This window comes from Clavelina lepadiformis, unplaced genomic scaffold (assembly GCF_947623445.1).
Source record: "Clavelina lepadiformis unplaced genomic scaffold, kaClaLepa1.1 scaffold_283, whole genome shotgun sequence".
NCBI lineage: Eukaryota > Metazoa > Chordata > Ascidiacea > Aplousobranchia > Clavelinidae > Clavelina > Clavelina lepadiformis.
This window is the reverse complement of record NW_027508225.1, coordinates 1-24,445: the sequence shown is the minus strand read 5'-3', so window position 1 is coordinate 24,445 and position 24,445 is coordinate 1. Positions and strand designations below refer to the sequence as shown.

General features: G+C 39.5%; 23 non-coding genes across 23 annotated transcripts; 2 read left to right on the top strand and 21 right to left on the bottom strand.

The window, feature by feature from the left end:
• Positions 1-723: 723 nt before the first annotated feature.
• Positions 724-842, bottom strand: LOC143472290 (5S ribosomal RNA). The gene has a single exon (XR_013119670.1). It is a non-coding gene; the product is annotated as a 5S ribosomal RNA (ribosomal RNA).
• Positions 843-1,297: 455 nt separating this feature from the next.
• Trnan-guu (transfer RNA asparagine (anticodon GUU)) lies at positions 1,298-1,371 on the top strand. The gene has a single exon. It is a non-coding gene; the product is annotated as a tRNA-Asn (tRNA).
• Positions 1,372-1,605: 234 nt separating this feature from the next.
• Positions 1,606-1,678, bottom strand: Trnav-uac (transfer RNA valine (anticodon UAC)). The gene has a single exon. It is a non-coding gene; the product is annotated as a tRNA-Val (tRNA).
• Positions 1,679-2,446: 768 nt separating this feature from the next.
• Positions 2,447-2,519, bottom strand: Trnav-aac (transfer RNA valine (anticodon AAC)). The gene has a single exon. It is a non-coding gene; the product is annotated as a tRNA-Val (tRNA).
• A 1,847-nt stretch (positions 2,520-4,366) lies between these two features.
• Trnat-ugu (transfer RNA threonine (anticodon UGU)) lies at positions 4,367-4,439 on the bottom strand. The gene has a single exon. It is a non-coding gene; the product is annotated as a tRNA-Thr (tRNA).
• Positions 4,440-5,184: 745 nt separating this feature from the next.
• Positions 5,185-5,303, bottom strand: LOC143472289 (5S ribosomal RNA). The gene has a single exon (XR_013119669.1). It is a non-coding gene; the product is annotated as a 5S ribosomal RNA (ribosomal RNA).
• Positions 5,304-5,757: 454 nt separating this feature from the next.
• Trnan-guu (transfer RNA asparagine (anticodon GUU)) lies at positions 5,758-5,831 on the top strand. Its single transcript has one exon. It is a non-coding gene; the product is annotated as a tRNA-Asn (tRNA).
• Positions 5,832-6,065: 234 nt separating this feature from the next.
• Trnav-uac (transfer RNA valine (anticodon UAC)) lies at positions 6,066-6,138 on the bottom strand. Its single transcript has one exon. It is a non-coding gene; the product is annotated as a tRNA-Val (tRNA).
• A 768-nt stretch (positions 6,139-6,906) lies between these two features.
• Trnav-aac (transfer RNA valine (anticodon AAC)) lies at positions 6,907-6,979 on the bottom strand. Its single transcript has one exon. It is a non-coding gene; the product is annotated as a tRNA-Val (tRNA).
• Positions 6,980-8,826: 1,847 nt separating this feature from the next.
• Positions 8,827-8,899, bottom strand: Trnat-ugu (transfer RNA threonine (anticodon UGU)). The gene has a single exon. It is a non-coding gene; the product is annotated as a tRNA-Thr (tRNA).
• Positions 8,900-9,644: 745 nt separating this feature from the next.
• Positions 9,645-9,763, bottom strand: LOC143472295 (5S ribosomal RNA). The gene has a single exon (XR_013119674.1). It is a non-coding gene; the product is annotated as a 5S ribosomal RNA (ribosomal RNA).
• A 762-nt stretch (positions 9,764-10,525) lies between these two features.
• On the bottom strand, positions 10,526-10,598 carry Trnav-aac (transfer RNA valine (anticodon AAC)). Its single transcript has one exon. It is a non-coding gene; the product is annotated as a tRNA-Val (tRNA).
• Positions 10,599-12,445: 1,847 nt separating this feature from the next.
• Trnat-ugu (transfer RNA threonine (anticodon UGU)) lies at positions 12,446-12,518 on the bottom strand. The gene has a single exon. It is a non-coding gene; the product is annotated as a tRNA-Thr (tRNA).
• Positions 12,519-13,263: 745 nt separating this feature from the next.
• Positions 13,264-13,382, bottom strand: LOC143472294 (5S ribosomal RNA). The gene has a single exon (XR_013119673.1). It is a non-coding gene; the product is annotated as a 5S ribosomal RNA (ribosomal RNA).
• Positions 13,383-14,144: 762 nt separating this feature from the next.
• Trnav-aac (transfer RNA valine (anticodon AAC)) lies at positions 14,145-14,217 on the bottom strand. Its single transcript has one exon. It is a non-coding gene; the product is annotated as a tRNA-Val (tRNA).
• Positions 14,218-16,064: 1,847 nt separating this feature from the next.
• Trnat-ugu (transfer RNA threonine (anticodon UGU)) lies at positions 16,065-16,137 on the bottom strand. The gene has a single exon. It is a non-coding gene; the product is annotated as a tRNA-Thr (tRNA).
• Positions 16,138-16,882: 745 nt separating this feature from the next.
• LOC143472293 (5S ribosomal RNA) lies at positions 16,883-17,001 on the bottom strand. The gene has a single exon (XR_013119672.1). It is a non-coding gene; the product is annotated as a 5S ribosomal RNA (ribosomal RNA).
• Positions 17,002-17,763: 762 nt separating this feature from the next.
• Positions 17,764-17,836, bottom strand: Trnav-aac (transfer RNA valine (anticodon AAC)). The gene has a single exon. It is a non-coding gene; the product is annotated as a tRNA-Val (tRNA).
• A 1,847-nt stretch (positions 17,837-19,683) lies between these two features.
• On the bottom strand, positions 19,684-19,756 carry Trnat-ugu (transfer RNA threonine (anticodon UGU)). Its single transcript has one exon. It is a non-coding gene; the product is annotated as a tRNA-Thr (tRNA).
• A 745-nt stretch (positions 19,757-20,501) lies between these two features.
• LOC143472292 (5S ribosomal RNA) lies at positions 20,502-20,620 on the bottom strand. The gene has a single exon (XR_013119671.1). It is a non-coding gene; the product is annotated as a 5S ribosomal RNA (ribosomal RNA).
• Positions 20,621-21,382: 762 nt separating this feature from the next.
• On the bottom strand, positions 21,383-21,455 carry Trnav-aac (transfer RNA valine (anticodon AAC)). The gene has a single exon. It is a non-coding gene; the product is annotated as a tRNA-Val (tRNA).
• Positions 21,456-23,302: 1,847 nt separating this feature from the next.
• Positions 23,303-23,375, bottom strand: Trnat-ugu (transfer RNA threonine (anticodon UGU)). The gene has a single exon. It is a non-coding gene; the product is annotated as a tRNA-Thr (tRNA).
• A 745-nt stretch (positions 23,376-24,120) lies between these two features.
• On the bottom strand, positions 24,121-24,239 carry LOC143472288 (5S ribosomal RNA). Its single transcript, XR_013119668.1, has one exon. It is a non-coding gene; the product is annotated as a 5S ribosomal RNA (ribosomal RNA).
• Positions 24,240-24,445: the final 206 nt, after the last annotated feature.

The window sequence follows — 24,445 nt, the reverse complement described above, 5'->3', positions numbered from 1 at the left end:
TTTCCAAATTGCAAAAAAACATTAATCAAGTGAAACTGGTCAGGCTTAATCAATATGAGGTCAATAAAACTTCGACTTTGACAAGAGCAATCTGAGAAATGATGAACGTACGGGGCCATGGTTTAGTGGCAAAGCGTCTGTCTAGTAGCAGAGCACGCTTTGGTCAGTGGATACGTATAACCTATTTATTATACTGATACGCTGGAGAACACATAAAATAAACTCTTTTCTGGACCAAATGCGATTTTAAAAAGTAGGTCACGCAGCCCATAGTTAAAAAATTAGGCAGGTAGGTTAGGGTAATGTCGCGCACTCGGTTTAGGTGGGTTGAGCATCTTCCGCGATGTTTTCCGTTTTAGGTGGTGATTGCGCGTCCCCACTGGTTCCGACCCTGTTGAAAACCTCGTCGTGGGGGCCCTTATCATTGTCCACAACTCCGTTGAGTGAGTGAGTGAGTGAGTGAGTGACTTATCCCGGATTTGTTGGGGTCAGCGTCATTCACCTCGTCCAACTATGTTTGTTCGTTCTGATCTTCGTCTCGATTGTCTTCAATTTGGAAACAATATAAATATATATAGAGTATTTACAAAATAAAAATATCTAATATAAAACATGTTCAAAAATGATATTGATTAGAAATTAAAACATAGTTTGACTTTTGAAAAGCTCATCCGGAAAATGAAAATGCAGACAAAAACGTTGGAAAATTAGAAAATAACGAAAAGCCTACAACACCCGGTATTCCCAGGCGGTCACCCATCCAAGTACTAACCGGGCCCGACGTTGCTTAACTTCCCAGATCGGACGAGATGGGGTGTACTCAACGTGGTATGGTCGTAGGCGAAAGTCCCTCCGCTAAAACGGCGGTTTTATTCGAGCAGTTGATTACATGCCTACTTTAATGTGCTTTGGCGTCGTATGAGTGCATTAATATAATGGATTCATGAATTGGTTAAAAACGTTTTATAACAGTTTGCTACATTTTAAACAACAATATTTTGCTGACGACAAGCTATATTCCTTGAACAAAAGAGACATTAGAAAATTTCAACCGGATAAAAATGTTTGCCACGTTTGAAATATTATTAAAGAAAGTGTCACGATGTTGGAATAAAAATTCAAGTATTTTGGTTTTTCAAGGTTTGGCTTCGCCTAGAAAAGAGCCTAGTATTGGCCAAGGCTGCGAACTCGAACTTAACATAACTCGATCATTTAAATCAAGCAAATAAGGCTTATGAATTACTTCTGCTGCATTACCAATCCTACAATGAAGAAGACGATTAATCAGCATAGATAAGTCTCTGTGGCGCAATCGGTTAGCGCGTTCGGCTGTTAACCGAAAGGTTGGTGGTTCAAGCCCACCCAGGGACGGGAGATTCTTGAACGTGAAACTTTGAAAACGATACTTGTGGTTTATAAACTTTTTGAAAAGATTAACCTTTCGTTTTCTTCGACCTATCTCGAAAACTTTCACGTGTGAGGCGAACGTGATAACCTTTACACCACCGAAGCAAAACATCGAAAGAACATAGAAATAGCAAGTGAATTTTATTTGAATTCTTTCCATTAAGTCTGATATTTTATTGCGCAAATAAATTTTAAACATGTTCTCGCCCAGGATCGAACTGAGGACCTTTCGCGTGTAAAGCGAACGTGATAACCGCTACACTACGAGAACGGGTTGAGGTAAAGAAAGTTTGTATTATTTTCATTTTCAAAGCGCTGCTTTTACGTGAAGTGGAAATCGATATTTTGAACGTTTCAATTTGGCCAAAGTTGTAATCAAACGATGGTTCCTCCCGGAATCAAATCCTGAAAGTGCTTCGTGTAGAATGGGCATTTCTTTGTATGAAAGCGCTTCATTACTGTTGGAATTAAAACCGAGCTTCAAACTTTTTAGGGACCTCTCATATTTCCGCTCATGATTCAGCTGTGGACCTTAAGCGTGTTAGACGAACCTGATAACCCAAACTATACGGAGGAACGACAGGGGGAAGAAAGATTCAATTTATTGATGTTTTATAGTTGTGATTATGTGATCAAACGAGAATAGAAACCAATTTATTACAAAATATTTGCACTGAAAGTTTCCTTTGGAATGTAATTGACTCAAGTGATTTAATTGAAAATATCCAGAAGTCTCTGTGACGCAATCGGTTAGCGCGTTCGGCTGTTAACCGAAAGGTTGGTGGTTCAAGCCCACCCAGGTACGGGAGATTCTTGAACGTGAAACTTTGAAAACGATACTTGTGGTTTATAAGCTTTTTGAAAAGATTAACCTTTCGTTTTCTTCGACCCATCTCGAAAACTTTCACGTGTGAGTCGAACGTGATAACCTTTACACCACCGAAGCAAAACATCGACCGAGCATGGAAATAGCAATTGAATATTATTTGAAATATTTCCATTAATTCTGATATTTTATTGCGCAAATAAATTTTAAACATGTTCTCGCCCAGGATCGAACTGGGGACCTTTCGCGTGTTAGGCGAACGTGATAACCGCTACACTACGAGAACGGGTTGAGGTAAAGAAAGTTTGTATTATTTTCATTTTCAAAGCGCTACTTTTACGTGAAGTGGAAATCAATATTTTGAACGTTTCAATTTTTCCAAAGCTGTATATCAAGCGTTGATTCCTCCCGGAATCAAATCGTGAAAGTGCTTCATGTATAACGGACATTTCTTTGTACGAAAGCGCTTCATTACTGTTGGAATTAAAACCGAGCTTCAAACTTTTTAGGGGCCTCTCATATATCCGCCCATGATTCAGCTGTGGACCTTAAGGCATCACTTCCCAATGGAAAGACGATTTTGAGCGGTCACAACGGCGATTGTTACCGTGTCGCACTCAATGCGTCATATTAAAAAAAGTAAGAAAATTTCCGGTCCAATGCGCATATGACGTCGATGTGGACTAGTTTCTTATTGTTTTGGCGATAGCTGGTTCCAGGTCTAGGCTAAGTTGTAAGTTTTGTGTGGGTTTGAATTTTTGGTATTTTGGAGTAGGCCTATTTGTCCTAAAATTTTAAGCTAAAACGTTGTTGTAAAGTTTAGGCAGTTGTTATAGAAAACTGAGTAGGCCTACAGCACATGGAATCTGTCCAAATTTAGACTGTAGGCAGTCATAACCTAGGTCTCGTTGCAAGCCATAGTTCAGGGTAGGTTTATGATGTAGTTTTGCGATGGTAGCTTCTTGATTTAATGTAGGGGAGGGTGGGGTAAAGCGGACCACCTAAGGCTTAAATCGTTACAATTCACTGATTTCATCAAAACGTTTGACTTGTTTGTTTTGAGAGTTAACTCTAAGGTATTTCGATCATTTTTGAAGTGCCCTTTTATTGATTGCTTGCTTTCTTACATAAATTTTTTTTGATTTAAAAGCACCTCCAATAGTCTACTTTACCCCACATGTGTGGGGTAAAGTGGACCACCGTAAGTTTTGAGTAAACAAGGCAATCTGTTCCACGTCACAATCAATTTCATTACAAATTGTCATCATAATCGAAGTAGTTATAAAAGTAATCGCAGTTCACCATCAATTTTTAAAAACATAATTCACAAATAAAGTTGTCATCTTCTTCATTACACCCAGAGCAGGCTTCCTGCGCCCATCGCATGCATTTGGAGCACTGGATCCACCCATCATTCTCGGACGATTTGGAATACATTTTGTTGCAGTAAAAGCATTCTGCATCTACGTTGTTATCACTTTCATCGACTGTGTCCTTCTGCTGCATTGATGACCTGGAAACCTTAGCTTTCTTCATATAACGCTTTTTCGATGAACTTGTTTTACTACTGTTGCCAGATACCGCGGATTGGCTACGATTCGTTGCAGCCAACTGCTTCTTGTATGGTGAACTGGTTAAAATAGCAGTTGCACCGCTCTTAGAATTTAGACGAACCTGATAACCAAAACTATACGGAGGAACGACAGGGGGGAGAAAGATTCAATTTATTGATGTTTTAAAGTTGTGATTATGTGACCAAACGCGAGTAGAAACCAGTTTATTGCAAAATATTTGCGCTGAAAGCTTCCTTTCGAATGTCATTGAGTCAACTACAAGGAGAATATTGAAAATATGCAATGAGTCGGGCACTTGAAACCACATGTCAGAGAGACTTGTGCAGTGCAACTTGTGCGTTAACATTCTGAACATCTAGCTCGCATTGCATGAATAACATCTCAGTTTTATGATGGATTACCTCGATCGACTGTTAGCCAAATTCTCGCTGGTTTCAACCATAAAATGGTGAGGAAAACATTATGACGACTTTATGCTGTGCATGTAAATTGATTTTTTTTGTGTCTTGCTAAAACTCCATTTAAAGCTGACAACACAACGTAACGTTGTAAGTAGAAGAGTCTCCAGTGAGAATGGATCTCACGACCCCTGGTTTACAAGACCAGTGCTCTAACCCCTGAGCTATAGAGGCGGTTACGATACTGTGTGCTGATAATATATTTTTCCAAACTGCAAAAAAACATTAATCAAGTGAAACTGGTCAGGCTTAATCAATATGAGGTCAATAAAACTTCGACTTTGACAAGAGCAATCTGAGAAATGATGAACGTACGGGGCCATGGTTTAGTGGCAAAGCGTCTGTCTAGTAGCAGAGCACGCTTTGGTCAGTGGATACGTATAACCTATTTATTATACTGATACGCTGGAGAACACATAAAATAAACTCTTTTCTGGACCAAATGCGATTTTAAAAAGTAGGTCACGCAGCCCATAGTTAAAAAATTAGGCAGGTAGGTTAGGGTAATGTCGCGCACTCGGTTTAGGTGGGTTGAGCATCTTCCGCGATGTTTTCCGTTTTAGGTGGTGATTGCGCGTCCCCACTGGTTCCGACCCTGTTGAAAACCTCGTCGTGGGGGCCCTTATCATTGTCCACAACTCCGTTGAGTGAGTGAGTGAGTGACTTATCCCGGATTTGTTGGGGTCAGCGTCATTCACCTCGTCCAACTATGTTTGTTCGTTCTGATCTTCGTCTCGATTGTCTTCAATTTGGAAACAATATAAATATATATAGAGTATTTACAAAATAAAAATATCTAATATAAAACATGTTCAAAAATGATATTGATTAGAAATTAAAACATAGTTTGACTTTTGAAAAGCTCATCCGGAAAATGAAAATGCAGACAAAAACGTTGGAAAATTAGAAAATAACGAAAAGCCTACAACACCCGGTATTCCCAGGCGGTCACCCATCCAAGTACTAACCGGGCCCGACGTTGCTTAACTTCCCAGATCGGACGAGATGGGGTGTACTCAACGTGGTATGGTCGTAGGCGAAAGTCCCTCGCTAAAACGGCGGTTTTATTCGAGCAGTTGATTACATGCCTACTTTAATGTGCTTTGGCGTCGTATGAGTGCATTAATATAATGGATTCATGAATTGGTTAAAAACGTTTTATAACAGTTTGCTACATTTTAAACAACAATATTTTGCTGACGACAAGCTATATTCCTTGAACAAAAGAGACATTAGAAAATTTCAACCGGATAAAAATGTTTGCCACGTTTGAAATATTATTAAAGAAAGTGTCACGATGTTGGAATAAAAATTCAAGTATTTTGGTTTTTCAAGGTTTGGCTTCGCCTAGAAAAGAGCCTAGTATTGGCCAAGGCTGCGAACTCGAACTTAACATAACTCGATCATTTAAATCAAGCAAATAAGGCTTATGAATTACTTCTGCTGCATTACCAATCCTACAATGAAGAAGACGATTAATCAGCATAGATAAGTCTCTGTGGCGCAATCGGTTAGCGCGTTCGGCTGTTAACCGAAAGGTTGGTGGTTCAAGCCCACCCAGGGACGGGAGATTCTTGAACGTGAAACTTTGAAAACGATACTTGTGGTTTATAAACTTTTTGAAAAGATTAACCTTTCGTTTTCTTCGACCTATCTCGAAAACTTTCACGTGTGAGGCGAACGTGATAACCTTTACACCACCGAAGCAAAACATCGAAAGAACATAGAAATAGCAAGTGAATTTTATTTGAATTCTTTCCATTAAGTCTGATATTTTATTGCGCAAATAAATTTTAAACATGTTCTCGCCCAGGATCGAACTGAGGACCTTTCGCGTGTAAAGCGAACGTGATAACCGCTACACTACGAGAACGGGTTGAGGTAAAGAAAGTTTGTATTATTTTCATTTTCAAAGCGCTACTTTTACGTGAAGTGGAAATCGATATTTTGAACGTTTCAATTTGGCCAAAGTTGTAATCAAACGATGGTTCCTCCCGGAATCAAATCCTGAAAATGCTTCGTGTAGAATGGGCATTTCTTTGTATGAAAGCGCTTCATTACTGTTGGAATTAAAACCGAGCTTCAAACTTTTTAGGGACCTCTCATATTTCCGCTCATGATTCAGCTGTGGACCTTAAGCGTGTTAGACGAACCTGATAACCCAAACTATACGGAGGAACGACAGGGGGAAGAAAGATTCAATTTATTGATGTTTTAAAGTTGTGATTATGTGATCAAACGAGAATAGAAACCAATTTATTACAAAATATTTGCACTGAAAGTTTCCTTTGGAATGTAATTGACTCAAGTGATTTAATTGAAAATATCCAGAAGTCTCTGTGACGCAATCGGTTAGCGCGTTCGGCTGTTAACCGAAAGGTTGGTGGTTCAAGCCCACCCAGGGACGGGAGATTCTTGAACGTGAAACTTTGAAAACGATACTTGTGGTTTATAAGCTTTTTGAAAAGATTAACCTTTCGTTTTCTTCGACCCATCTCGAAAACTTTCACGTGTGAGTCGAACGTGATAACCTTTACACCACCGAAGCAAAACATCGACCGAGCATGGAAATAGCAATTGAATATTATTTGAAATATTTCCATTAATTCTGATATTTTATTGCGCAAATAAATTTTAAACATGTTCTCGCCCAGGATCGAACTGGGGACCTTTCGCTTGTTAGGCGAACGTGATAACCGCTACACTACGAGAACGGGTTGAGGTAAAGAAAGTTTGTATTATTTTCATTTTCAAAGCGCTACTTTTACGTGAAGTGGAAATCAATATTTTGAACGTTTCAATTTTTCCAAAGCTGTATATCAAGCGTTGATTCCTCCCGGAATCAAATCGTGAAAGTGCTTCATGTATAACGGACATTTCTTTGTACGAAAGCGCTTCATTACTGTTGGAATTAAAACCGAGCTTCAAACTTTTTAGGGGCCTCTCATATATCCGCCCATGATTCAGCTGTGGACCTTAAGGCATCACTTCCCAATGGAAAGACGATTTTGAGCGGTCACAACGGCGATTGTTACCGTGTCGCACTCAATGCGTCATATTAAAAAAAGTAAGAAAATTTCCGGTCCAATGCGCATATGACGTCGATGTGGACTAGTTTCTTATTGTTTTGGCGATAGCTGGTTCCAGGTCTAGGCTAAGTTGTAAGTTTTGTGTGGGTTTGAATTTTTGGTATTTTGGAGTAGGCCTATTTGTCCTAAAATTTTAAGCTAAAACGTTGTTGTAAAGTTTAGGCAGTTGTTATAGAAAACTGAGTAGGCCTACAGCACATGGAATCTGTCCAAATTTAGACTGTAGGCAGTCATAACCTAGGTCTCGTTGCAAGCCATAGTTCAGGGTAGGTTTATGATGTAGTTTTGCGATGGTAGCTTCTTGATTTAATGTAGGGGAGGGTGGGGTAAAGCGGACCACCTAAGGCTTAAATCGTTACAATTCACTGATTTCATCAAAACGTTTGACTTGTTTGTTTTGAGAGTTAACTCTAAGGTATTTCGATCATTTTTGAAGTGCCCTTTTATTGATTGCTTGCTTTCTTACATAAATTTTTTTTGATTTAAAAGCACCTCCAATAGTCTACTTTACCCCACATGTGTGGGGTAAAGTGGACCACCGTAAGTTTTGAGTAAACAAGGCAATCTGTTCCACGTCACAATCAATTTCATTACAAATTGTCATCATAATCGAAGTAGTTATAAAAGTAATCGCAGTTCACCATCAATTTTTAAAAACATAATTCACAAATAAAGTTGTCATCTTCTTCATTACACCCAGAGCAGGCTTCCTGCGCCCATCGCATGCATTTGGAGCACTGGATCCACCCATCATTCTCGGACGATTTGGAATACATTTTGTTGCAGTAAAAGCATTCTGCATCTACGTTGTTATCACTTTCATCGACTGTGTCCTTCTGCTGCATTGATGACCTGGAAACCTTAGCTTTCTTCATAGAACGCTTTTTCGATAAACTTGTTTTACTACTGTTGCCAGATACCGCGGATTGGCTACGATTCGTTGCAGCCAACTGCTTCTTGTATGGTGAACTGGTTAAAATAGCAGTTGCACCGCTCTTAGAATTTAGACGAACCTGATAACCAAAACTATACGGAGGAACGACAGGGGGGAGAAAGATTCAATTTATTGATGTTTTAAAGTTGTGATTATGTGACCAAACGCGAGTAGAAACCAGTTTATTGCAAAATATTTGCGCTGAAAGCTTCCTTTCGAATGTCATTGAGTCAACTACAAGGAGAATATTGAAAATATGCAATGAGTCGGGCACTTGAAACCACATGTCAGGGAGACTTGTGCAGTGCAACTTGTGCGTTAACATTCTGAACATCTAGCTCGCATTGCATGAATAACATCTCAGTTTTATGATGGATTACCTCGATCGACTGTTAGCCAAATTCTCGCTGGTTTCAACCATAAAATGGTGAGGAAAACATTATGACGACTTTATGCTGTGCATGTAAATTGATTTTTTTTGTGTCTTGCTAAAACTCCATTTAAAGCTGACAACACAACGTAACGTTGTAAGTAGAAGAGTCTCCAGTGAGAATGGAACTCACGACCCCTGGTTTACAAGACCAGTGCTCTAACCCCTGAGCTATAGAGGCGGTTACGATACTGTGTGCTGATAATATATTTTTGCAAACTGCAAAAAAACATTAATCAAGTGAAACTGGTCAGGCTTAATCAATATGAGGTCAATAAAACTTCGACTTTGACAAGAGCAATCTGAGAAATGATGAACGTACGGGGCCATGGTTTAGTGGCAAAGCGTCTGTCTAGTAGCAGAGCACGCTTTGGTCAGTGGATACGTATAACCTATTTATTATACTGATACGCTGGAGAACACATAAAATAAACTCTTTTCTGGACCAAATGCGATTTTAAAAAGTAGGTCACGCAGCCCATAGTTAAAAAATTAGGCAGGTAGGTTAGGGTAATGTCGCGCACTCGGTTTAGGTGGGTTGAGCATCTTCCGCGATGTTTTCCGTTTTAGGTGGTGATTGCGCGTCCCCACTGGTTCCGACCCTGTTGAAAACCTCGTCGTGGGGGCCCTTATCATTGTCCACAACTCCGTTGAGTGAGTGAGTGAGTGACTTATCCCGGATTTGTTGGGGTCAGCGTCATTCACCTTGTCCAACTATGTTTGTTCGTTCTGATCTTCGTCTCGATTGTCTTCAATTTGGAAACAATATAAATATATATAGAGTATTTACAAAATAAAAATATCTAATATAAAACATGTTCAAAAATGATATTGATTAGAAATTAAAACATAGTTTGACTTTTGAAAAGCTCATCCGGAAAATGAAAATGCAGACAAAAACGTTGGAAAATTAGAAAATAACGAAAAGCCTACAACACCCGGTATTCCCAGGCGGTCACCCATCCAAGTACTAACCGGGCCCGACGTTGCTTAACTTCCCAGATCGGACGAGATGGGGTGTACTCAACGTGGTATGGTCGTAGGCGAAAGTCCCTCGCTAAAACGGCGGTTTTATTCGAGCAGTTGAATACATGCCTACTTTAATGTGCTTTGGCGTCGTATGAGTGCATTAATATAATGGATTCATGAATTGGTTAAAAACGTTTTATAACAGTTTGCTACATTTTAAACAACAATATTTTGCTGACGACAAGCTATATTCCTTGAACAAAAGAGACATTAGAAAATTTCAACCGGATAAAAATGTTTGCCACGTTTGAAATATTATTAAAGAAAGTGTCACGATGTTGGAATAAAAATTCAAGTATTTTGGTTTTTCAAGGTTTGGCTTCGCCTAGAAAAGAGCCTAGTATTGGCCAAGGCTGCGAACTCGAACTTAACATAACTCGATCATTTAAATCAAGCAAATAAGGCTTATGAATTACTTCTGCTGCATTACCAATCCTACAATGAAGAAGACGATTAATCAGCATAGATAAGTCTCTGTGGCGCAATCGGTTAGCGCGTTCGGCTGTTAACCGAAAGGTTGGTGGTTCATGCCCACCCAGGGACGGGAGATTCTTGAACGTGAAACTTTGAAAACGATACTTGTGGTTTATAAACTTTTTGAAAAGATTAACCTTTCGTTTTCTTCGACCTATCTCGAAAACTTTCACGTGTGAGGCGAACGTGATAACCTTTACACCACCGAAGCAAAACATCGAAAGAACATAGAAATAGCAAGTGAATTTTATTTGAATTCTTTCCATTAAGTCTGATATTTTATTGCGCAAATAAATTTTAAACATGTTCTCGCCCAGGATCGAACTGGGGACCTTTCGCGTGTTAGGCGAACGTGATAACCGCTACACTACGAGAACGGGTTGAGGTAAAGAAAGTTTGTATTATTTTCATTTTCAAAGCGCTACTTTTACGTGAAGTGGAAATCAATATTTTGAACGTTTCAATTTTTCCAAAGCTGTATATCAAGCGTTGATTCCTCCCGGAATCAAATCGTGAAAGTGCTTCATGTATAACGGACATTTCTTTGTACGAAAGCGCTTCATTACTGTTGGAATTAAAACCGAGCTTCAAACTTTTTAGGGGCCTCTCATATATCCGCCCATGATTCAGCTGTGGACCTTAAGGCATCACTTCCCAATGGAAAGACGATTTTGAGCGGTCACAACGGCGATTGTTACCGTGTCGCACTCAATGCGTCATATTAAAAAAAGTAAGAAAATTTCCGGTCCAATGCGCATATGACGTCGATGTGGACTAGTTTCTTATTGTTTTGGCGATAGCTGGTTCCAGGTCTAGGCTAAGTTGTAAGTTTTGTGTGGGTTTGAATTTTTGGTATTTTGGAGTAGGCCTATTTGTCCTAAAATTTTAAGCTAAAACGTTGTTGTAAAGTTTAGGCAGTTGTTATAGAAAACTGAGTAGGCCTACAGCACATGGAATCTGTCCAAATTTAGACTGTAGGCAGTCATAACCTAGGTCTCGTTGCAAGCCATAGTTCAGGGTAGGTTTATGATGTAGTTTTGCGATGGTAGCTTCTTGATTTAATGTAGGGGAGGGTGGGGTAAAGCGGACCACCTAAGGCTTAAATCGTTACAATTCACTGATTTCATCAAAACGTTTGACTTGTTTGTTTTGAGAGTTAACTCTAAGGTATTTCGATCATTTTTGAAGTGCCCTTTTATTGATTGCTTGCTTTCTTACATAAATTTTTTTTGATTTAAAAGCACCTCCAATAGTCTACTTTACCCCACATGTGTGGGGTAAAGTGGACCACCGTAAGTTTTGAGTAAACAAGGCAATCTGTTCCACGTCACAATCAATTTCATTACAAATTGTCATCATAATCGAAGTAGTTATAAAAGTAATCGCAGTTCACCATCAATTTTTAAAAACATAATTCACAAATAAAGTTGTCATCTTCTTCATTACACCCAGAGCAGGCTTCCTGCGCCCATCGCATGCATTTGGAGCACTGGATCCACCCATCATTCTCGGACGATTTGGAATACATTTTGTTGCAGTAAAAGCATTCTGCATCTACGTTGTTATCACTTTCATCGACTGTGTCCTTCTGCTGCATTGATGACCTGGAAACCTTAGCTTTCTTCATAGAACGCTTTTTCGATGAACTTGTTTTACTACTGTTGCCAGATACCGCGGATTGGCTACGATTCGTTGCAGCCAACTGCTTCTTGTATGGTGAACTGGTTAAAATAGCAGTTGCACCGCTCTTAGAATTTAGACGAACCTGATAACCAAAACTATACGGAGGAACGACAGGGGGGAGAAAGATTCAATTTATTGATGTTTTAAAGTTGTGATTATGTGACCAAACGCGAGTAGAAACCAGTTTATTGCAAAATATTTGCGCTGAAAGCTTCCTTTCGAATGTCATTGAGTCAACTACAAGGAGAATATTGAAAATATGCAATGAGTCGGGCACTTGAAACCACATGTCAGGGAGACTTGTGCAGTGCAACTTGTGCGTTAACATTCTGAACATCTAGCTCGCATTGCATGAATAACATCTCAGTTTTATGATGGATTACCTCGATCGACTGTTAGCCAAATTCTCGCTGGTTTCAACCATAAAATGGTGAGGAAAACATTATGACGACTTTATGCTGTGCATGTAAATTGATTTTTTTTGTGTCTTGCTAAAACTCCATTTAAAGCTGACAACACAACGTAACGTTGTAAGTAGAAGAGTCTCCAGTGAGAATGGAACTCACGACCCCTGGTTTACAAGACCAGTGCTCTAACCCCTGAGCTATAGAGGCGGTTACGATACTGTGTGCTGATAATATATTTTTGCAAACTGCAAAAAAACATTAATCAAGTGAAACTGGTCAGGCTTAATCAATATGAGGTCAATAAAACTTCGACTTTGACAAGAGCAATCTGAGAAATGATGAACGTACGGGGCCATGGTTTAGTGGCAAAGCGTCTGTCTAGTAGCAGAGCACGCTTTGGTCAGTGGATACGTATAACCTATTTATTATACTGATACGCTGGAGAACACATAAAATAAACTCTTTTCTGGACCAAATGCGATTTTAAAAAGTAGGTCACGCAGCCCATAGTTAAAAAATTAGGCAGGTAGGTTAGGGTAATGTCGCGCACTCGGTTTAGGTGGGTTGAGCATCTTCCGCGATGTTTTCCGTTTTAGGTGGTGATTGCGCGTCCCCACTGGTTCCGACCCTGTTGAAAACCTCGTCGTGGGGGCCCTTATCATTGTCCACAACTCCGTTGAGTGAGTGAGTGAGTGACTTATCCCGGATTTGTTGGGGTCAGCGTCATTCACCTTGTCCAACTATGTTTGTTCGTTCTGATCTTCGTCTCGATTGTCTTCAATTTGGAAACAATATAAATATATATAGAGTATTTACAAAATAAAAATATCTAATATAAAACATGTTCAAAAATGATATTGATTAGAAATTAAAACATAGTTTGACTTTTGAAAAGCTCATCCGGAAAATGAAAATGCAGACAAAAACGTTGGAAAATTAGAAAATAACGAAAAGCCTACAACACCCGGTATTCCCAGGCGGTCACCCATCCAAGTACTAACCGGGCCCGACGTTGCTTAACTTCCCAGATCGGACGAGATGGGGTGTACTCAACGTGGTATGGTCGTAGGCGAAAGTCCCTCGCTAAAACGGCGGTTTTATTCGAGCAGTTGAATACATGCCTACTTTAATGTGCTTTGGCGTCGTATGAGTGCATTAATATAATGGATTCATGAATTGGTTAAAAACGTTTTATAACAGTTTGCTACATTTTAAACAACAATATTTTGCTGACGACAAGCTATATTCCTTGAACAAAAGAGACATTAGAAAATTTCAACCGGATAAAAATGTTTGCCACGTTTGAAATATTATTAAAGAAAGTGTCACGATGTTGGAATAAAAATTCAAGTATTTTGGTTTTTCAAGGTTTGGCTTCGCCTAGAAAAGAGCCTAGTATTGGCCAAGGCTGCGAACTCGAACTTAACATAACTCGATCATTTAAATCAAGCAAATAAGGCTTATGAATTACTTCTGCTGCATTACCAATCCTACAATGAAGAAGACGATTAATCAGCATAGATAAGTCTCTGTGGCGCAATCGGTTAGCGCGTTCGGCTGTTAACCGAAAGGTTGGTGGTTCATGCCCACCCAGGGACGGGAGATTCTTGAACGTGAAACTTTGAAAACGATACTTGTGGTTTATAAACTTTTTGAAAAGATTAACCTTTCGTTTTCTTCGACCTATCTCGAAAACTTTCACGTGTGAGGCGAACGTGATAACCTTTACACCACCGAAGCAAAACATCGAAAGAACATAGAAATAGCAAGTGAATTTTATTTGAATTCTTTCCATTAAGTCTGATATTTTATTGCGCAAATAAATTTTAAACATGTTCTCGCCCAGGATCGAACTGGGGACCTTTCGCGTGTTAGGCGAACGTGATAACCGCTACACTACGAGAACGGGTTGAGGTAAAGAAAGTTTGTATTATTTTCATTTTCAAAGCGCTACTTTTACGTGAAGTGGAAATCAATATTTTGAACGTTTCAATTTTTCCAAAGCTGTATATCAAGCGTTGATTCCTCCCGGAATCAAATCGTGAAAGTGCTTCATGTATAACGGACATTTCTTTGTACGAAAGCGCTTCATTACTGTTGGAATTAAAACCGAGCTTCAAACTTTTTAGGGGCCTCTCATATATCCGCCCATGATTCAGCTGTGGACCTTAAGGCATCACTTCCCAATGGAAAGACGATTTTGAGCGGTCACAACGGCGATTGTTACCGTGTCGCACTCAATGCGTCATATTAAAAAAAGTAAGAAAATTTCCGGTCCAATGCGCATATGACGTCGATGTGGACTAGTTTCTTATTGTTTTGGCGATAGCTGGTTCCAGGTCTAGGCTAAGTTGTAAGTTTTGTGTGGGTTTGAATTTTTGGTATTTTGGAGTAGGCCTATTTGTCCTAAAATTTTAAGCTAAAACGTTGTTGTAAAGTTTAGGCAGTTGTTATAGAAAACTGAGTAGGCCTACAGCACATGGAATCTGTCCAAATTTAGACTGTAGGCAGTCATAACCTAGGTCTCGTTGCAAGCCATAGTTCAGGGTAGGTTTATGATGTAGTTTTGCGATGGTAGCTTCTTGATTTAATGTAGGGGAGGGTGGGGTAAAGCGGACCACCTAAGGCTTAAATCGTTACAATTCACTGATTTCATCAAAACGTTTGACTTGTTTGTTTTGAGAGTTAACTCTAAGGTATTTCGATCATTTTTGAAGTGCCCTTTTATTGATTGCTTGCTTTCTTACATAAATTTTTTTTGATTTAAAAGCACCTCCAATAGTCTACTTTACCCCACATGTGTGGGGTAAAGTGGACCACCGTAAGTTTTGAGTAAACAAGGCAATCTGTTCCACGTCACAATCAATTTCATTACAAATTGTCATCATAATCGAAGTAGTTATAAAAGTAATCGCAGTTCACCATCAATTTTTAAAAACATAATTCACAAATAAAGTTGTCATCTTCTTCATTACACCCAGAGCAGGCTTCCTGCGCCCATCGCATGCATTTGGAGCACTGGATCCACCCATCATTCTCGGACGATTTGGAATACATTTTGTTGCAGTAAAAGCATTCTGCATCTACGTTGTTATCACTTTCATCGACTGTGTCCTTCTGCTGCATTGATGACCTGGAAACCTTAGCTTTCTTCATAGAACGCTTTTTCGATGAACTTGTTTTACTACTGTTGCCAGATACCGCGGATTGGCTACGATTCGTTGCAGCCAACTGCTTCTTGTATGGTGAACTGGTTAAAATAGCAGTTGCACCGCTCTTAGAATTTAGACGAACCTGATAACCAAAACTATACGGAGGAACGACAGGGGGGAGAAAGATTCAATTTATTGATGTTTTAAAGTTGTGATTATGTGACCAAACGCGAGTAGAAACCAGTTTATTGCAAAATATTTGCGCTGAAAGCTTCCTTTCGAATGTCATTGAGTCAACTACAAGGAGAATATTGAAAATATGCAATGAGTCGGGCACTTGAAACCACATGTCAGGGAGACTTGTGCAGTGCAACTTGTGCGTTAACATTCTGAACATCTAGCTCGCATTGCATGAATAACATCTCAGTTTTATGATGGATTACCTCGATCGACTGTTAGCCAAATTCTCGCTGGTTTCAACCATAAAATGGTGAGGAAAACATTATGACGACTTTATGCTGTGCATGTAAATTGATTTTTTTTGTGTCTTGCTAAAACTCCATTTAAAGCTGACAACACAACGTAACGTTGTAAGTAGAAGAGTCTCCAGTGAGAATGGAACTCACGACCCCTGGTTTACAAGACCAGTGCTCTAACCCCTGAGCTATAGAGGCGGTTACGATACTGTGTGCTGATAATATATTTTTGCAAACTGCAAAAAAACATTAATCAAGTGAAACTGGTCAGGCTTAATCAATATGAGGTCAATAAAACTTCGACTTTGACAAGAGCAATCTGAGAAATGATGAACGTACGGGGCCATGGTTTAGTGGCAAAGCGTCTGTCTAGTAGCAGAGCACGCTTTGGTCAGTGGATACGTATAACCTATTTATTATACTGATACGCTGGAGAACACATAAAATAAACTCTTTTCTGGACCAAATGCGATTTTAAAAAGTAGGTCACGCAGCCCATAGTTAAAAAATTAGGCAGGTAGGTTAGGGTAATGTCGCGCACTCGGTTTAGGTGGGTTGAGCATCTTCCGCGATGTTTTCCGTTTTAGGTGGTGATTGCGCGTCCCCACTGGTTCCGACCCTGTTGAAAACCTCGTCGTGGGGGCCCTTATCATTGTCCACAACTCCGTTGAGTGAGTGAGTGAGTGACTTATCCCGGATTTGTTGGGGTCAGCGTCATTCACCTTGTCCAACTATGTTTGTTCGTTCTGATCTTCGTCTCGATTGTCTTCAATTTGGAAACAATATAAATATATATAGAGTATTTACAAAATAAAAATATCTAATATAAAACATGTTCAAAAATGATATTGATTAGAAATTAAAACATAGTTTGACTTTTGAAAAGCTCATCCGGAAAATGAAAATGCAGACAAAAACGTTGGAAAATTAGAAAATAACGAAAAGCCTACAACACCCGGTATTCCCAGGCGGTCACCCATCCAAGTACTAACCGGGCCCGACGTTGCTTAACTTCCCAGATCGGACGAGATGGGGTGTACTCAACGTGGTATGGTCGTAGGCGAAAGTCCCTCGCTAAAACGGCGGTTTTATTCGAGCAGTTGAATACATGCCTACTTTAATGTGCTTTGGCGTCGTATGAGTGCATTAATATAATGGATTCATGAATTGGTTAAAAACGTTTTATAACAGTTTGCTACATTTTAAACAACAATATTTTGCTGACGACAAGCTATATTCCTTGAACAAAAGAGACATTAGAAAATTTCAACCGGATAAAAATGTTTGCCACGTTTGAAATATTATTAAAGAAAGTGTCACGATGTTGGAATAAAAATTCAAGTATTTTGGTTTTTCAAGGTTTGGCTTCGCCTAGAAAAGAGCCTAGTATTGGCCAAGGCTGCGAACTCGAACTTAACATAACTCGATCATTTAAATCAAGCAAATAAGGCTTATGAATTACTTCTGCTGCATTACCAATCCTACAATGAAGAAGACGATTAATCAGCATAGATAAGTCTCTGTGGCGCAATCGGTTAGCGCGTTCGGCTGTTAACCGAAAGGTTGGTGGTTCATGCCCACCCAGGGACGGGAGATTCTTGAACGTGAAACTTTGAAAACGATACTTGTGGTTTATAAACTTTTTGAAAAGATTAACCTTTCGTTTTCTTCGACCTATCTCGAAAACTTTCACGTGTGAGGCGAACGTGATAACCTTTACACCACCGAAGCAAAACATCGAAAGAACATAGAAATAGCAAGTGAATTTTATTTGAATTCTTTCCATTAAGTCTGATATTTTATTGCGCAAATAAATTTTAAACATGTTCTCGCCCAGGATCGAACTGGGGACCTTTCGCGTGTTAGGCGAACGTGATAACCGCTACACTACGAGAACGGGTTGAGGTAAAGAAAGTTTGTATTATTTTCATTTTCAAAGCGCTACTTTTACGTGAAGTGGAAATCAATATTTTGAACGTTTCAATTTTTCCAAAGCTGTATATCAAGCGTTGATTCCTCCCGGAATCAAATCGTGAAAGTGCTTCATGTATAACGGACATTTCTTTGTACGAAAGCGCTTCATTACTGTTGGAATTAAAACCGAGCTTCAAACTTTTTAGGGGCCTCTCATATATCCGCCCATGATTCAGCTGTGGACCTTAAGGCATCACTTCCCAATGGAAAGACGATTTTGAGCGGTCACAACGGCGATTGTTACCGTGTCGCACTCAATGCGTCATATTAAAAAAAGTAAGAAAATTTCCGGTCCAATGCGCATATGACGTCGATGTGGACTAGTTTCTTATTGTTTTGGCGATAGCTGGTTCCAGGTCTAGGCTAAGTTGTAAGTTTTGTGTGGGTTTGAATTTTTGGTATTTTGGAGTAGGCCTATTTGTCCTAAAATTTTAAGCTAAAACGTTGTTGTAAAGTTTAGGCAGTTGTTATAGAAAACTGAGTAGGCCTACAGCACATGGAATCTGTCCAAATTTAGACTGTAGGCAGTCATAACCTAGGTCTCGTTGCAAGCCATAGTTCAGGGTAGGTTTATGATGTAGTTTTGCGATGGTAGCTTCTTGATTTAATGTAGGGGAGGGTGGGGTAAAGCGGACCACCTAAGGCTTAAATCGTTACAATTCACTGATTTCATCAAAACGTTTGACTTGTTTGTTTTGAGAGTTAACTCTAAGGTATTTCGATCATTTTTGAAGTGCCCTTTTATTGATTGCTTGCTTTCTTACATAAATTTTTTTTGATTTAAAAGCACCTCCAATAGTCTACTTTACCCCACATGTGTGGGGTAAAGTGGACCACCGTAAGTTTTGAGTAAACAAGGCAATCTGTTCCACGTCACAATCAATTTCATTACAAATTGTCATCATAATCGAAGTAGTTATAAAAGTAATCGCAGTTCACCATCAATTTTTAAAAACATAATTCACAAATAAAGTTGTCATCTTCTTCATTACACCCAGAGCAGGCTTCCTGCGCCCATCGCATGCATTTGGAGCACTGGATCCACCCATCATTCTCGGACGATTTGGAATACATTTTGTTGCAGTAAAAGCATTCTGCATCTACGTTGTTATCACTTTCATCGACTGTGTCCTTCTGCTGCATTGATGACCTGGAAACCTTAGCTTTCTTCATAGAACGCTTTTTCGATGAACTTGTTTTACTACTGTTGCCAGATACCGCGGATTGGCTACGATTCGTTGCAGCCAACTGCTTCTTGTATGGTGAACTGGTTAAAATAGCAGTTGCACCGCTCTTAGAATTTAGACGAACCTGATAACCAAAACTATACGGAGGAACGACAGGGGGGAGAAAGATTCAATTTATTGATGTTTTAAAGTTGTGATTATGTGACCAAACGCGAGTAGAAACCAGTTTATTGCAAAATATTTGCGCTGAAAGCTTCCTTTCGAATGTCATTGAGTCAACTACAAGGAGAATATTGAAAATATGCAATGAGTCGGGCACTTGAAACCACATGTCAGGGAGACTTGTGCAGTGCAACTTGTGCGTTAACATTCTGAACATCTAGCTCGCATTGCATGAATAACATCTCAGTTTTATGATGGATTACCTCGATCGACTGTTAGCCAAATTCTCGCTGGTTTCAACCATAAAATGGTGAGGAAAACATTATGACGACTTTATGCTGTGCATGTAAATTGATTTTTTTTGTGTCTTGCTAAAACTCCATTTAAAGCTGACAACACAACGTAACGTTGTAAGTAGAAGAGTCTCCAGTGAGAATGGAACTCACGACCCCTGGTTTACAAGACCAGTGCTCTAACCCCTGAGCTATAGAGGCGGTTACGATACTGTGTGCTGATAATATATTTTTGCAAACTGCAAAAAAACATTAATCAAGTGAAACTGGTCAGGCTTAATCAATATGAGGTCAATAAAACTTCGACTTTGACAAGAGCAATCTGAGAAATGATGAACGTACGGGGCCATGGTTTAGTGGCAAAGCGTCTGTCTAGTAGCAGAGCACGCTTTGGTCAGTGGATACGTATAACCTATTTATTATACTGATACGCTGGAGAACACATAAAATAAACTCTTTTCTGGACCAAATGCGATTTTAAAAAGTAGGTCACGCAGCCCATAGTTAAAAAATTAGGCAGGTAGGTTAGGGTAATGTCGCGCACTCGGTTTAGGTGGGTTGAGCATCTTCCGCGATGTTTTCCGTTTTAGGTGGTGATTGCGCGTCCCCACTGGTTCCGACCCTGTTGAAAACCTCGTCGTGGGGGCCCTTATCATTGTCCACAACTCCGTTGAGTGAGTGAGTGAGTGACTTATCCCGGATTTGTTGGGGTCAGCGTCATTCACCTTGTCCAACTATGTTTGTTCGTTCTGATCTTCGTCTCGATTGTCTTCAATTTGGAAACAATATAAATATATATAGAGTATTTACAAAATAAAAATATCTAATATAAAACATGTTCAAAAATGATATTGATTAGAAATTAAAACATAGTTTGACTTTTGAAAAGCTCATCCGGAAAATGAAAATGCAGACAAAAACGTTGGAAAATTAGAAAATAACGAAAAGCCTACAACACCCGGTATTCCCAGGCGGTCACCCATCCAAGTACTAACCGGGCCCGACGTTGCTTAACTTCCCAGATCGGACGAGATGGGGTGTACTCAACGTGGTATGGTCGTAGGCGAAAGTCCCTCGCTAAAACGGCGGTTTTATTCGAGCAGTTGAATACATGCCTACTTTAATGTGCTTTGGCGTCGTATGAGTGCATTAATATAATGGATTCATGAATTGGTTAAAAACGTTTTATAACAGTTTGCTACATTTTAAACAACAATATTTTGCTGACGACAAGCTATATTCCTTGAACAAAAGAGACATTAGAAAATTTCAACCGGATAAAAATGTTTGCCACGTTTGAAATATTATTAAAGAAAGTGTCACGATGTTGGAATAAAAATTCAAGTATTTTGGTTTTTCAAGGTTTGGCTTCGCCTAGAAAAGAGCCTAGTATTGGCCAAGGCTGCGAACTCGAACTTAACATAACTCGATCATTTAAATCAAGCAAATAAGGCTTATGAATTACTTCTGCTGCATTACCAATCCTACAATGAAGAAGACGATTAATCAGCATAGATAAGTCTCTGTGGCGCAATCGGTTAGCGCGTTCGGCTGTTAACCGAAAGGTTGGTGGTTCATGCCCACCCAGGGACGGGAGATTCTTGAACGTGAAACTTTGAAAACGATACTTGTGGTTTATAAACTTTTTGAAAAGATTAACCTTTCGTTTTCTTCGACCTATCTCGAAAACTTTCACGTGTGAGGCGAACGTGATAACCTTTACACCACCGAAGCAAAACATCGAAAGAACATAGAAATAGCAAGTGAATTTTATTTGAATTCTTTCCATTAAGTCTGATATTTTATTGCGCAAATAAATTTTAAACATGTTCTCGCCCAGGATCGAACTGGGGACCTTTCGCGTGTTAGGCGAACGTGATAACCGCTACACTACGAGAACGGGTTGAGGTAAAGAAAGTTTGTATTATTTTCATTTTCAAAGCGCTACTTTTACGTGAAGTGGAAATCAATATTTTGAACGTTTCAATTTTTCCAAAGCTGTATATCAAGCGTTGATTCCTCCCGGAATCAAATCGTGAAAGTGCTTCATGTATAACGGACATTTCTTTGTACGAAAGCGCTTCATTACTGTTGGAATTAAAACCGAGCTTCAAACTTTTTAGGGGCCTCTCATATATCCGCCCATGATTCAGCTGTGGACCTTAAGGCATCACTTCCCAATGGAAAGACGATTTTGAGCGGTCACAACGGCGATTGTTACCGTGTCGCACTCAATGCGTCATATTAAAAAAAGTAAGAAAATTTCCGGTCCAATGCGCATATGACGTCGATGTGGACTAGTTTCTTATTGTTTTGGCGATAGCTGGTTCCAGGTCTAGGCTAAGTTGTAAGTTTTGTGTGGGTTTGAATTTTTGGTATTTTGGAGTAGGCCTATTTGTCCTAAAATTTTAAGCTAAAACGTTGTTGTAAAGTTTAGGCAGTTGTTATAGAAAACTGAGTAGGCCTACAGCACATGGAATCTGTCCAAATTTAGACTGTAGGCAGTCATAACCTAGGTCTCGTTGCAAGCCATAGTTCAGGGTAGGTTTATGATGTAGTTTTGCGATGGTAGCTTCTTGATTTAATGTAGGGGAGGGTGGGGTAAAGCGGACCACCTAAGGCTTAAATCGTTACAATTCACTGATTTCATCAAAACGTTTGACTTGTTTGTTTTGAGAGTTAACTCTAAGGTATTTCGATCATTTTTGAAGTGCCCTTTTATTGATTGCTTGCTTTCTTACATAAATTTTTTTTGATTTAAAAGCACCTCCAATAGTCTACTTTACCCCACATGTGTGGGGTAAAGTGGACCACCGTAAGTTTTGAGTAAACAAGGCAATCTGTTCCACGTCACAATCAATTTCATTACAAATTGTCATCATAATCGAAGTAGTTATAAAAGTAATCGCAGTTCACCATCAATTTTTAAAAACATAATTCACAAATAAAGTTGTCATCTTCTTCATTACACCCAGAGCAGGCTTCCTGCGCCCATCGCATGCATTTGGAGCACTGGATCCACCCATCATTCTCGGACGATTTGGAATACATTTTGTTGCAGTAAAAGCATTCTGCATCTACGTTGTTATCACTTTCATCGACTGTGTCCTTCTGCTGCATTGATGACCTGGAAACCTTAGCTTTCTTCATAGAACGCTTTTTCGATGAACTTGTTTTACTACTGTTGCCAGATACCGCGGATTGGCTACGATTCGTTGCAGCCAACTGCTTCTTGTATGGTGAACTGGTTAAAATAGCAGTTGCACCGCTCTTAGAATTTAGACGAACCTGATAACCAAAACTATACGGAGGAACGACAGGGGGGAGAAAGATTCAATTTATTGATGTTTTAAAGTTGTGATTATGTGACCAAACGCGAGTAGAAACCAGTTTATTGCAAAATATTTGCGCTGAAAGCTTCCTTTCGAATGTCATTGAGTCAACTACAAGGAGAATATTGAAAATATGCAATGAGTCGGGCACTTGAAACCACATGTCAGGGAGACTTGTGCAGTGCAACTTGTGCGTTAACATTCTGAACATCTAGCTCGCATTGCATGAATAACATCTCAGTTTTATGATGGATTACCTCGATCGACTGTTAGCCAAATTCTCGCTGGTTTCAACCATAAAATGGTGAGGAAAACATTATGACGACTTTATGCTGTGCATGTAAATTGATTTTTTTTGTGTCTTGCTAAAACTCCATTTAAAGCTGACAACACAACGTAACGTTGTAAGTAGAAGAGTCTCCAGTGAGAATGGAACTCACGACCCCTGGTTTACAAGACCAGTGCTCTAACCCCTGAGCTATAGAGGCGGTTACGATACTGTGTGCTGATAATATATTTTTGCAAACTGCAAAAAAACATTAATCAAGTGAAACTGGTCAGGCTTAATCAATATGAGGTCAATAAAACTTCGACTTTGACAAGAGCAATCTGAGAAATGATGAACGTACGGGGCCATGGTTTAGTGGCAAAGCGTCTGTCTAGTAGCAGAGCACGCTTTGGTCAGTGGATACGTATAACCTATTTATTATACTGATACGCTGGAGAACACATAAAATAAACTCTTTTCTGGACCAAATGCGATTTTAAAAAGTAGGTCACGCAGCCCATAGTTAAAAAATTAGGCAGGTAGGTTAGGGTAATGTCGCGCACTCGGTTTAGGTGGGTTGAGCATCTTCCGCGATGTTTTCCGTTTTAGGTGGTGATTGCGCGTCCCCACTGGTTCCGACCCTGTTGAAAACCTCGTCGTGGGGGCCCTTATCATTGTCCACAACTCCGTTGAGTGAGTGAGTGAGTGACTTATCCCGGATTTGTTGGGGTCAGCGTCATTCACCTTGTCCAACTATGTTTGTTCGTTCTGATCTTCGTCTCGATTGTCTTCAATTTGGAAACAATATAAATATATATAGAGTATTTACAAAATAAAAATATCTAATATAAAACATGTTCAAAAATGATATTGATTAGAAATTAAAACATAGTTTGACTTTTGAAAAGCTCATCCGGAAAATGAAAATGCAGACAAAAACGTTGGAAAATTAGAAAATAACGAAAAGCCTACAACACCCGGTATTCCCAGGCGGTCACCCATCCAAGTACTAACCGGGCCCGACGTTGCTTAACTTCCCAGATCGGACGAGATGGGGTGTACTCAACGTGGTATGGTCGTAGGCGAAAGTCCCTCGCTAAAACGGCGGTTTTATTCGAGCAGTTGAATACATGCCTACTTTAATGTGCTTTGGCGTCGTATGAGTGCATTAATATAATGGATTCATGAATTGGTTAAAAACGTTTTATAACAGTTTGCTACATTTTAAACAACAATATTTTGCTGACGACAAGCTATATTCCTTGAACAAAAGAGACATTAGAAAATTTC